This window comes from Trichechus manatus, unplaced genomic scaffold (assembly GCF_000243295.1).
Source record: "Trichechus manatus latirostris isolate Lorelei unplaced genomic scaffold, TriManLat1.0 scaffold00025, whole genome shotgun sequence".
Taxonomy (NCBI): domain Eukaryota; kingdom Metazoa; phylum Chordata; class Mammalia; order Sirenia; family Trichechidae; genus Trichechus; species Trichechus manatus.
The window spans coordinates 16,426,415-16,440,720 of record NW_004443961.1 but is presented as its reverse complement, the minus strand read 5'-3'; positions in this window follow the sequence as shown (position 1 = coordinate 16,440,720).

The following is a 14,306-nucleotide window of genomic DNA, read 5'->3' as shown; positions in this document are numbered from 1 at the left end:
ACAAATAGTGCTGGCATATCTGGATGTTCACCTGCAAAAAACTGGAACAAGAGCCATACCTCACACCATGCATAGAAACTAACTCAAAATGGATCAAAGACCTAAATATAAAATCAAAAACAATAAAGATCATGGAAGAAAAAATAGGGACAACACTAGGAGCCCTAATACATGGCATAAACAGAATATAAAACATAACTAACAATGCACAAACACCAGAAGAGAAACTAGATAACTGGGAGCTCCTAAAAGTCAAACACTTATGCTCATCCAAAGTCTTCACCAAAAAAGTCAAAAGACAACCTGCAGACCGGGAAAAAAAGTTTTGACTGCAACATATCCAGTCAGGGTCTAATCTCTAAAATCTACAAGATACTTCAGAACTTCAACCACAAAAAGACAAATAACCCAATTACAAAATGGACGAAGGATATGAACAGGCACTTCACCAAAGAAGACATTCAGGTGGCTAACAGATACATGAGGAAATGCTCACGATCATTAGCCATTAGAGAAATGCAAATCAAAACTAAAATGAGATACCATCTCACCCCAACAAGCCTAGCATTAATTCAAAATCACAAAATAATAAATGTTGGAGAGGTTGTGGAGAGACTGGAACACTTATACACTGCTGGTGGGAATGTAAAATGGTACAACTACTTTGGAAATCAATTTGGCACTTCCTTAAAAAGCTAGAGATAGAAGTACCATATGATCCAGCAATCCCACTCCTTGGAATATTTCCTAGAGAAATAAGAGTCGTTACACCAATAGATATATGCACACCCATGTTCATCGCAGCACTGTTCACAATAGCAAAAAGTTGGAAACAACCTAGGTGCCCATCAACAGACGAATGGATAAACAAATTATAGTATATTCACACAATGCAATACCACTCAAAGATAAAGAACAACAATGAATCTGTGAAAAGCATCTCATAACACGGATGAATCTGGAAGGCATTATGCTGAGTGAAATTAGTCAGTCACAAAAGGACAAACATTGTATGAGACCAGTATTATAAGAACTCAGGCAAAGGTTTAAATACAGAAGAAAACATCCTTTGATCATTACAAGTGTGGGAGAGAGGGAGAGGGGAATTCACTAACTAGATAGTAGACAAGAATTATCTTAGGTGAAAGGAGGGACAACACAGAATACAGGAGAAGTCAGCACAACTGGACTAAACCAAAAGCTAAGAAGTTTCCTGAACACTACCAGAAACTTCGAGGGACAGTGTAGCAGGGGTGGGGATCTGGGGAACATGGTTTCAGAGGACATCTAGGTCAATTGGTGTCTTAGTCATCTAGGGCTGCTATAACAGAAATACCACAAGTGGATGGCTTTAACAAAGAGAAATTTATTTTTTCACAGTGCAGTAGGCTACGAGTCCAAATTCAGGGCGTCAGCTCCAGGGGAAGGCTTTCCCTCTCTGTCGGCTCTGGAGGAGGTTCCTTGTCATCAGTCTTCCCTTGGTCTGGGAGCATCTCAGCACAGGAACCTCAGGTCTAAAGGACACTGTCTGCTCCCAGCACTGCTTTCTTGGTGGTATGAGGTCCCCAACTCTCTGCTTGGTTCACTTTCCTTTTATCTCTTGTAAGATAAAAGGTGGTGCAGACCACACCCCAGGGAAACTCCCTTTACATTCCATCAGGGATGTGACCTTAGTAAAGGTGTTACAATCGCACCCTAATCCTCTTTAACATAAAATTACAGTCACAAAATGGAGGACAACCACATAATACTAGGAATCATGGCCTAGACAAATTGATACACACATTTTTGGGGGGACATAATTCAATCCATCATAATTGGCATTACAAGGTTTATTAATAAAATGCTTTGCATCTCACTTTGGTGAGTGGTGTCTAGGGTCTTAAAAGCTAGCGAGTGGCCATCTAAGATGCATCAAATTGGTCCCAATCCACCTGGAGCAAAAGACAATGAAGAACACCAAAGACATAAGGAAAATATTAGCCCAAGAGACAAAAGGGGCCACATAAACCAGAGACTCCATCAGCCTGAGACCAGAAAAACTAGATGGTACTTGGCTACCACCAATGACTGCCCTGACAGGGAACACAACAGACAGTCCCTGATGGAGCAGGAGAAAAGTGGGGTACAGAACTCAAATTTTAGTAAAAAGACCAGACTTAATGGTCTGACTGAGACTGGAGGAACCTCAGAAGACATGCCCCCGGACTCTCTGTTAACCCAGAACTAAAACCATTCCCGTAGCCAACTCTTCTGACAAAGATTAGACTGGACTATAAGACATAAAATGATACTCCTGAAGTGTGCATCTTAGTTCCAGTAGATCCACGAGACTAATTGGGCAGCTCCTGTCCAGAGGTGAGATGAGAAGACAGAAAGGGATAGGAGCTGGCTGAATGGACACAGGAAATCCGGGGTGGAAAGGAGGAGTGTGTGGTCACATTATAAGGATAGCAACTAGGGGCACATAAAAGTATGTGTATAAATTTTTGTATGAGAAACTAACTTGAGCTGTAAACTTTCATCTAAACCACAATTAAAAAAAAAAAAAAAAAGCACTAACCACAAAGGAAATTTTTGATGCATTCTACTATATCAAAATTCAGCATAGTCTTTTCAACAAACGGTACTGGAGCATTTGGCTATCCATAGGCAAAACAAGAATCTTAACCTAAACTTCAGACCTTATAAAAAACTTAACTCAGAATAGGTCATAGACTTCTTTGTAAAGCTATAAAACTTTTAGAAATAAACCATAGGAGAAAATCCTTGGTACCTACAGCTAGACAAAGAATTCTGGACAAATAAGCACATGAAAAGATACACAACATCATTAGCCAATTAAATTCTATTTTTAATTAGAAAATTAAAACCACAATAAGTTCTGTATCTTGATTGAGGTGGTAGTTGCACCAAGCTACAATAGGTGATAAAATTGCGTAGAATACACATACACACACACACACACAAGTGCATATAAAACTGCTGACAACTGAATAAAGTCAGTGGACTATATCAATATCAATTTCCTCGTTGTGATATTGTACTAAAGTTATGCAAGATACTACCATTGGGGGCAAGTAGGTAAAGGATATACAGAGTCTCTCCGTATTATGTCTTACAACTGTATGTGAACCTACATTATCACAAAATAAAAAGTTAAAAAACATTTGCATTCCTATTCATCAAATAGCAGCATAAGGATAGTGAAATGACAGCCATGAACTTGAAGAAGATATTTACTGTGCTAACAATGGATTAATATACAGACTATATAGAGAATGAATAAAAAATAATACAAAAATAATCATCAACCCTAGAAAAATGGCAGATATTTCTCAGAAGATGACAAATGGCCAATAACATATAAAAATGTGCTCTATCTCATCAGTAATTATTTAAATACTGATTAAAATTATAACAATATTTCACAACCACCAGATTCCACTATATACATATATGTGTATGTATATGTGTATGTATATATATATATATACACACACATATATCAAGTGTTGGCAAAGGCTTGGTGCCTCAGGAACTCTCAAACATTGCTGATGAATGCATAAACTGGTAAAAATCACTTTGGAAAACAACTGGGCTTAAACTAGAAAATTTGAACCTGGGGCATACATACTCTATGATCCAGTAATCCCACTCCTAGGTCTGTATCTAAAGAAAGTCTTACCCATTTGTACCAGAAGACCTGCTCATATCCAGCTTTCTTCCTAATAGCAAAAATTGAAACAACCCAAAGTCCTTTGTCATGTTGTTGCTGTTATCGTCTGCCATCAAGTCAATTCCGACTCACAGCGATCCTATAGGACAGAGTAGAACCACCCTGTAGGGTTTCCAAGGAGCTACTGGTGGATTTGAACTGCCGACCTTTTGGTTAGCAGCCTGAGCTCTTAACCACTTTGCCACCAGGGCTCCAAAAACCAAACCTGTTGCCATCGAGTCGGTTCCGATTCCTAGCCACCCTATACCACCTTCATACCACCTTTGTCATAGATGGTGTTAAACTGATAAGTAGAATAATACATTGTGGTATACTCATTCAGTGGCTTACTGTACAGTGGTGTAAATGAATGAACCACAGTTATATGCATCCATATGGATGATTCACAGGAGCATAATAGTGAGAAAGATAGCTAAGTTTCAGAATACAATCTACAGCATAATTCCAAGTACAAAAATTCCAAAGTACAAAACTATATGTAGGTGGAAACTTAAAAGGAAGGGAAAGAATCATCTAAATGTGTATTGTGGTTACCTCAGAGTAGAACTGGAGGAGATCGAAATTTGGAGGAGCACCCAGAATTGATGATGTTCTACTTCTGAAAGTGAGGGAAAAGTGTTATTTTGTTATTATTTCATGAGTCTACTTGCACATTATACTTTCTTGTATTTATGATATATTTTATAATAAAAGAAACTTTAAAAATATAAGAATAAGATAAAGAGGTGATTTGGGCTGGTGAACTAAATGAATAGACCCTAGTGTTAGTAGCTGATTCAAATTTCTATTGAAATCAAACCAAGTAAAGAGAACAAAACATCTGAGGAAAAATGTTGCTCGAACCCAAGTTTTTGTTTCCCTACATGAGCTTCTAAACTTGAGACTGACTTGAGACTTCTTGTGGGGTGCCACTTTATAATTCTGAAGGATCCTTGGGTCAGCTCCAGAAAGAACTTTTGTAAGCAATCATACCATAATATTAACATATTATAAATATCCCGAGGGATTATACAGCCTAAAGTTTAGTTTTATTGATGCAGCTTATATTTTTCAATTTTTGTTATAAACCACATTTTTCTTATAAACCACTGAGTCCATTTCTGGGGCTATAACAAACAGAAAGCCAAAGCAAAGAAAAACTGATTATAGACACAGTGTCTTGAAGATACAATTTCAGAGAATATACATTCTACAACTTGCATCCTAAAGGTGCCACAATCGCCTAGTGGACATTTCATTGACACTGACATCCAAAACAGATTTTTGTGTAGGATGTGCTCTGGATTTAAACAAGGCCAGCAAGATTTTGTACCCTATTCTCTTATCACCAGGTGTGTATGAAATGAAGAACAATGGCGGGACCATGAGTAAACAGAATGTTGTAACATATAAACAGTAAAAATTATTGCCCTGATAGAAGCGTGAAGTGCCTTGGTGCTGGGCAAGAGATACTCCATTAATGCTGACTATAACAACATAGCTTTGAGACTTGGATCACAGAAGCCCTCCCTCATTAAAAGAAGCCCATATGGCTCCTAAACCCATCTCAGACCCCCAACTATGTGCTTCCTTCAGCCTCATATCTTTAATCAACACAGATGCTGAGATTTTAGCCAAGGTGCTTGCCCTGCATCTGAATAAACTGTTCCTGCAATTAATTAACCCAGACCAAGCAGTTTTTGTGCTGGTCACAGATCCTCTGGCAACCAGAGGAGACCCTCATCCATCATCTCACACAACCAGAACTCCCATTTATATCCTGTCCTCAGACTCTGAGGAGGCATCTGAGGAAAGAGTGAGTCTCTTTGTGCTTCAAACATTCACTAGATCTGGTATAAAATGACTTTTTCTTTTAATTCTACAAGGTTCCAGCTCCTCATACTTTATAAAAAGAAGCTTGTCCATTAAAAACAACAACAACCAAAAGTTTCTTCATCTTTTTATTGCTCCATATACCCAAAGATTTTTTTCTAGGTACATATAACTTGCTATAGATTAAAAATTAACTATTTGTAATTTTAACACAATGTAACCAGAACTAGCAAATGAATTTGATTTATTACCAATTCACTTTCCACAATGTTGAGGTCTCCTTGAAAACAGTTTTAAATCTAATCCCTATCAATGGTGTTGAATTTAAAAAAACACTTCTGTAATTCTTCCTCAGAGCTTAGATACTATTACCCCAAATATAGATTGGGAAGGAGGCAGGATTAGAAAACATGCTTATAATTCTGTAGTACTATAAGAACAATAAACATTCTTTTCCCACTAACAGGTAAAGATTAAAGAAGGATTAGAAAATGTACATGGATGTTAACAGCAGCGCAACACAGGAGCAGGGGGAAGTAGGTGGGAGGCAATATCAACAGCTTACCCTCATTCTCTGCTGCTAATGGAGTCACAGTGGTTAAGAGCTCGGCTGCTAACCAAAAGGACAGCAGTTTGAATCCACCAGTCACTCCTTGGAAACCCTACAGGGCAGTTCTACTCTGTCCTATGGAGTCACTGTGAGTTGGAATCAACTCAATGGCAACAGGTTTGGTTTGGTTTTCTTTTTTAATGGAGTATAAATTCCACCTTACCCCACAACTGACAACCCTGATTTCTCAACCCCCGACTTGTACAGTTTCTAATAATTTCCATTTCCAGTCTTTTTGTGGTTATATGAAATAAGATATCTTTATAAAATTTTTGAGAAAGAAGTTTTTATATTCTTTTAAAGTTATTCATCTCTAAGTGCTTAAGTTTATTACATCTTTGAACTAAAATTTATTTCAAAGAAAGAGATCCTTAAACAGATAATAAAAAATATATTAAGAAATCAGGATTCAATAGGCACATCTGATGAAAAAAAACTTTCTTAAACTTATCTATTACAAATATCTACATGGGAAACTGTCATGGGAAGCTGTTAGCCATATATTCATTCAAATAAATAAATTGGAACATTTCTGTTGCACGTAAAACTTCTATTCTTCTGCTAGGCTCTCCATGTTAAGTGTTCCTTAAACAGAACCACATCTTTCCACAAGGAATTTTAACATAACAAAAGTCTACATATTAGAAAAAAAGACTCCTGTCTTAGTCATTGTCTCAGTCATCTGGTGCTGCTCCAACAGAAATACCACAGGTGGATGGTTTTAACAAAGAGAAATTCATTCTCTCACAGTCCAGTAGGCTACAAGTCCAAATTCAGGGCATCAGCTCCAGGGGAACGCTTTCTCTGTTGGCTCTGGAGGAAAGCCCATGTCATCAGTCTTCCTTTGGTCTGGGAGTTTCTCTGCACAGGAACCTTAGGTCCAAAGGACACGCTCTGCTCCCAGCACTGGTTTCTTGGTGGTACGAGGTTCCCCTGTGTCTCTGCTTGCTTGTCTCTTTTATATCTCAAAAGAGATTGCATTAAGACACTGATCTTGTCAACCTCAACAGTATAACCTCATCACAGTGATAGAATTACAACACATGAGGGGATCACATATAATCTCATCATAGTGGTAGAGTTCACAGCACATAAGGACATCACATCAGCCAACACAATCACACAATACTGGGAATCATGACCCAGCCAAGCCGCTACACACATTTTTGGGGGGACACAATTCAATCCATGACAGTCATCTAGTGCTGCTGTAACAGAAATACCATAAGTGGATTGTTTTTAACGAAGAGGTTTATTTCCTCACAGTCCAAGTAGGCTAAAAGACCAAATTCAGGGCATCAGCTCCAGGGGAAGCCTTTTTCTCTCTGTCAGCCTTCTTCTCTTTGGTGTTTCCCCGGACTAGGAGCTTCTCTGCGCAGGGACCCCGGTCCAAAGGACGCACTCTGCTCCCACCACTGCTTTCTTGATGGTATGAGGTCCCCCTGTCTCATTGCTCACCTCTGTCTTTTATATCTCAAGAGATTGCCTCAGGACACAATCCAGTCTTGTAAATTGAGTCCTGCCTTACTAACACAACTGCCACCCATCCTCCCTCACTAACATCACAGAGGCAGGATTTATAATATATAGGAAAATCACACAGTACCAGGAATCATGGCCCAGCCAAACTGACACATACATTTTTGGGGGGACATAATTCAATTCATGACAACTCCCTTACTCTCATTTCTCCAATCATAGCCTTTTAATTAGATTTAAATGAATCAACTAATATCTTGTTTCAAGAGCCATCAGGAAGTAAACTAAAACTAAATTGTGCTTTAATAAAAACAAATTAAATGTAACTATTACCCCAGAGTAACAGATAGTAGAACTTAATTCACTAAAATAAACTTTATAACCCATTCAGTATATTGGGTCCAAATCTATCTTTTTGTGAAGAGAAACTCATCTTCTCTTTAGATTTTTTTTTTCATCTTGCCAAATTTGGCAAATTATTGAACCAATAGTAGTGTTTTCATAATTTAGAAATGTTGGCAGCAATACTGTATGGGAATTATACTTCCCTTTATTTAAACATATCAGAATTTATAACATATAGAATCCCTTGCAAAAGATGTCATAATATTTTAAATGTGTTCAAACTAACCAAAATTGTAGGATGAACAGTAGCTAGAACATTTTGTATTATATCTAATTCGAATTAGATTATAATGATCACAATAGCACCATTCAAAGATTACCTAAAAACTAAATTTAAAAAATAAGCCTGAGTAATTTAATGAGAAATATTCAGAAATCCTACAAATTAAATTTAAAAGTCAAAATTTTAAGGATTTTTTTTGTAAATAGAACCCCAAGAAAAAAATCTTCATAACAGAAAAATTACAAAATAAATATCATTTAAAGACTTTCAGGTTTCAGGTCTATTTCGGAAACATATGGAAAAATTTCTTTTCAATAAACTAGTTGTTAAAATCTTCATTTCCTAAAGTGAAACCTATCTAAATTCAATCTGTTTTCAAGAAGTAGCAAAAGGAAAACAATAATATATCACTCCAAAAGGATACAAAACCAAAGAGACATCACAAGCTTCAAGCTACAATTAATCCAAAGATTCAGATTAATTCAATTGTGTGTATGTGCCCACGTGCATACGTGTAAAAAAATATTTACAGTCCAGTTTCTCTGGGAAAGAGTGAAAGGAGATCTTATTACTTAATTCTTAAATTACTAGGTAGGAAATAATTTTCTAGGTTCAAATGTTTGTAATTAACACAATCATTCCACCACCAGTTAGGTTTACACTAGTAATTACAGTACTGTATTATAGTAATAATATATAATTAGCATTTCTTATCATCTCACAAAGATCTTTTTGGAGAAAGTCATGGGGCCTCCATATGGGAAAGATCAGCTGATAATGAGATTCTTATGGCATTTTTGTAGCTTAACCCCGTTAAATGTCATCTAAGCAGGACACACTTTTATTGAAATTTGTTCTTTAGCAAATGACGTTATATTGAGGTGTATGTCACTTGTACTCTTATTGTGGATAATAGCCAGGCAACTGTGTTCTAAATCTTACCAAATAATTTTTTTTAATGTACACTAGCCATTAGTTTTAGAAATAAATTTAAAAACCTAATATTGTTTCCTATTTTATTTAGGAAAAAAAAGGTTGTTTTATAAACATTTTCCTGGAAAATATGGTTTTTCTAGTTATGAAAATGAACACAAAAATCACCTGGGGTGCAAAGGAAACTGAAAAATTTGTAAAAACAAAACAACAACAAAAAGATATAGCTTATCTCAATATTTAAATTACTAGTGATAAGATTTTAAATTAATAACACGATGGCAGTGATTTTTCTTGTAAGTAGGAATGTTTAGGAGCCCTGGTGATGCAGTGGTTAAGACCTCGGCTGCTAACCAAAAGGTCAGCAGTCTGAATCCACCAGCAGCTCATTGGAAACCCTATAGGGAAGTACTACTCCATCCTATAGGGTCACTCTGAGTTGGAATCAACTCAGTGGCAGTGGGTTTGGGTTTTTTTGTTTGTTTGTTTAGGAATGCTTCAATATCAGAAGATTATTGAAGACTGTAAAGAGTTAACTAAAGAGATTTATAAAAGAGATTGTTTGGCTCTGTAACAAGGATGTTCATGAAGAATTGGTTGTGCAATCATTACAGTCCTATCTATTCAAGGGGCTTATCTTTGATAATTGCACTTAAATATTCTGTACCTCTGTTTCCACTTGATGTTTGTTATATTTTATGCATCCACACCAGACTTCTAGAGGGCAAATGACAAGAATTAAGAAGATTCCAGTTACATGTACACAAATCCATTTTTTAAAAAAGAAAGTGGTAATATACAAAAAGGTTGATGGTGTGTTTTGGAAAATATATGTTACATATTTACTTATGCCAACGTCTTCTTAGAATTATTTAAAATCATTTGAAACAAGCCCTCAAATACAAGGATACTGATATTGGAAAGAAGGCTTCACCATACAGTTTAATCAAGTTATTGAATGAAAATTCTTTCTTCCTCAGCAAACACACTACTTGTGCAACCACTGGTTTAAACAATGGGGACACAAATATAAACATGGTATCTGTCCTAAACATTACGTTCTAGGGCGGAGAGAAAGAGTATGTGTGTGTGACAGGCAGGATTTTGGCCCCTATGATCTTCACTATCTCATGTTATGCCTTTGAATATGTTACATTACAAGGCAAAAGGGAATTAAAGTTGCAGACTAAATTGAAGTTGCTAACCAGCTGACCTGAAAATAGGAAGATTATCCAAATTGTAATCACACGAGCCCTTAGAGAGGCAGGAAAAGGCAAAAGAGCAAGTCAGAGAGATGCAGCAGAAGAGATTTGCAGCTTGAGAGGGACTAGAGCCTTTGCTGGCTTTGAAGGTGGAAGGAGGGGGCCACAAGTCAAGGAATGTGGATGCCTCTAGAAGCTGAGAATAGCCCTCACCTGACAGCCACAAGAAAATGGGGACTTCAGTCGTACAACTCCAAGTAACTGAATTCTGCCAACATTCTGAAAGAACAAGGAAATAGATTCTCTCCCGGAGCATTTAGAAAGAAACATAGTCCTGCTGACACCTTGATTTTAGCCCAGTGAAACCTGTACAGGACTTGTGACCTACGGAGGCTTATTATGGTCTGGGCTAGAGCTTGGTGAGGTAGCCGTATATAGCTATGCGGGAGACTGGGAAATAGAGTTTAGTTGTGTGTTTAGGAGGAAAGAGAAAAGAATTTATTGAACAGCTAGCTAGTCTCTAAGGTATGAATCAATAGAAAAAGAAACAAAATGTATAAACAGATAATCTAACAAAAATAAAATAAAACCAATAATCATTTTTAACGCATTTAACATCATCAGGAATAAAAAATATACATCAGAACAAGGAATAACAATTTTTCATTTAACAAATTGGCAAATATTTTTGTAAATGATAATATCAAGTGTTGACTAACTAGATCGGAGAAAATAGGACTCTCATACAATGCCGGAAGAAGCATACGTCCTTCGTTGAGGACAATCTGGCAATGTATGTCACAAGCTTTTCAAAATACACATCCTGATATCCAGCAACATAATATCTACAAATTATTCTAAGGAAGTTATTAAGGATCTTTACAATTTTTCAATATATCAATACTTAAAATACAGTACAACTAGACAATATGCATTTGAATCTGTAGATTTCTGAAATATTTTTACACCTAATATGTATTTTTTGTGTAATGTTTAAAACAAAATATTTTTAGGTATATACAATCTGATCTAGCAAGCACCTTTTAGGAATGTATCCCAAAGAATTAATTAAAGAAGAGTGACAGACTTCCCTATGGCAATGTTGAAACAACCTAAATATTCAACAATAGTAATTTGGTTAAATATAGTACATTAAATCTATTCAATGGAATAGAATACAATCATTAAAAATGATGTTGCAGAGGTGGAAAGACTACAAAATACTATGTACGATACTGATGATCCTTTGCTTGTGGAAGAAAAAAATGTGCCTATGTATGTATGACATTTGTAACATATACCCCAAAAAAGTTTGAAAGGCATTTATATTATTACATCAGGGTGTGGAATTTTTGGTGTTTATTTCCTCCTTATTGCTTTTCTTTTTACATAAATATTTTTTAGATAATCATGTATTTCTGTTGTAATATAAAAATGTTTTATAAGAAACCAAAAAATACAGCTAAAGAGAAAGTCCTCAAAATTCAGGTTCTGAAAACAAAAATGACTCTGGGGTAATGACTTTACAACGTACCGAATATTTCCTTTATTCTAAAATACTCTGTTACAATAGCCTCCAAGGTCATACTCTCTCTCTTCCTCATACCTTTGAACTCTTTAACAGGCAATGGCACATATATGTTCCAGCTACATTTTCCACCCCTAGAGGTTCACTGGGAGGCACTTGAGCCACTTTAGTACGTTCTGGTGTCGTGGCAGATACTGGTACAACTGCCTAAAAAACAAGGAGGTTGGTCTGCTCCACATTTGAGTGTTGAAGAGCCATTCCTATGAGGCGATGCTTCCTGGAGGAGTGATTGTGTGGAACTTTTGTGTCTTTTGGCTTCTGTACGTGACATAAGGCTTACAAGTATGTTTACTATTTCCTTTTTGTTGTTGGAAAGATGCAGTTACTGGCATTCAGAAATATTCAAGTACCTGACTTATTTTTAGGGTGAAAACAATTTGTCATGAACTTCCTGGGCCATGGGACCAATATGTCCCATGAGTGTGATGTGCTTCCTGGAACATGGGACTGATATTTCCCACTCTAAATCAAACTGATGACAATTACGTGCAGCAAGTGCAATGTTTTAGTTTTTCATGTGTATTTTTGGAAAGTTAAGTAAGATATTTTATGGCACAAGTGTAACCAGAAAGTGTGATACACTTCCTGGGCCATGGGACCAATATGTTCCACTTGCAATTAGCATCCCATTTTTTCAAATAATGAATACCATTAGTGAAAAAATATAGCATCGCCAAAAAATCCCTCCCCCAAATTTTTTTCACCCATAAAAGGGTTAACACATTGCTCCTGGAGTTATGACTAGCCTTCAGCTAGAGGGAAAAAGGAAATCAGACTATTTCCATGAAATATAGTTCTGCTTTTCAGAAAGTATTGTCTATACCTATGAACATATCACATAATAGTCTCTGTTTCTAAACACTGACTATGTGTAATAAGAACTTCTATTTGCAATTCCTCTAAGAGAAAAAAAAAACAAAAAAAAAAGTATAAGTTTACCCCAGTAGGTTTGGAAGAGATGCGCCTTACCCATTGCCGTCAAGTCGATTTGACTCATAGTGACCCTATAGGACAGAGCAGAACTGCCCCATAGGGTTTCCAAGCCTGTGTTCCCTACAAAAGCAGACTGCCATATCTTTTTCCCATGGAGCAGCTGGTAGGTTATAACGACCAACCTTTGTTTAGCAGCTGGACACTTTAACCACTGCTCCACTAGGGCTCCTCCGAAAGAGATACCCATCGATAAATCAGCCAAACAAAATTTCAAACTCCTATTATGTAACTTGTGGGGAAGGCAAATGAGCAAGGAGAAGACCCAAGCCTTCGTGTTAAGAATTTAATTTACAGTCTAGATACAGTAGTTGTTCCTTTGGCATTTCCGACTGAACATCATTATGGTCAAACAGTAAGCTATCCAAGCATAAGACTTTTTAAATAGAGCAGACTGGGTGATGACAATATCTGGAGTGGGCCTGAAGTGTGGAGAAGGTGAAGATCATCAGAATAAAGAGATCAATTACTATGAAGCTGATGTGTTGGATGGATCTTCCGTATAAACACCAAAATTAGCCCCCATGATGGCGGGATGTGGGGAGGAAAAGAAACCTGTGACTCAGGTGTCAGAAGTTCCCATAAATGTGGACGCATCAGTGGAAGGAAGGTAGATAAAAACAAATGCTGCTAGAAGCCTCAAAATTGGAGGAGCTTTTGAATCTAGGTGAAAGAATACTAAGTTGGAAGTGACTGGGGTTGTTGATCCCTCATCCTAGAACTGGGTGAGCTAGACTTGAAAGAAAAAGTTGCTTCCACTTGAGTTGTCCTCAGAAGTGTAAGTGTCGGTTAAGGCCAGGCGGGAAAGGATATGACAAGGCTAAGGAAGTAGGGTGTTTGTTTATTACAGAACAGGATTTCAGCAAGTACTTACTATGTACTTAATTCATTCCATCTTCACAATAACCTTATAAGGTAAATGCTAATATAATCCCCATTTTCCAGTTAAGGAAACAGTCACAAGAGACTAAGTGACTTGCTCAATATCATATGGCTTGTAAGTTGCACATCTGGGATTCAAATCAATCAATTCAGTTCCAAAGTCCACACTTTTAAACACTACAGTCTTCTCCACCGAAAGGCTTGGAAAAGAGGGGAAGAGTAGGGGGATGAGTCAGAGGAGAAGGAACTAAGTAATAGGAGTCCCAGAGGCAAGGTTTGGCAGCAGCATTGTGATAAGGCCACAGGGTCCAGGAGATAGAGTCTGGAAGAATTAAAACCATGGGAGATAAATTTTCCTGTTGAAAATTTGCCCAGGGCTGACATTAATTATGACAAAATAATATGTAAAATTCTAAAAATTGGTATATGCATATCACATTTTA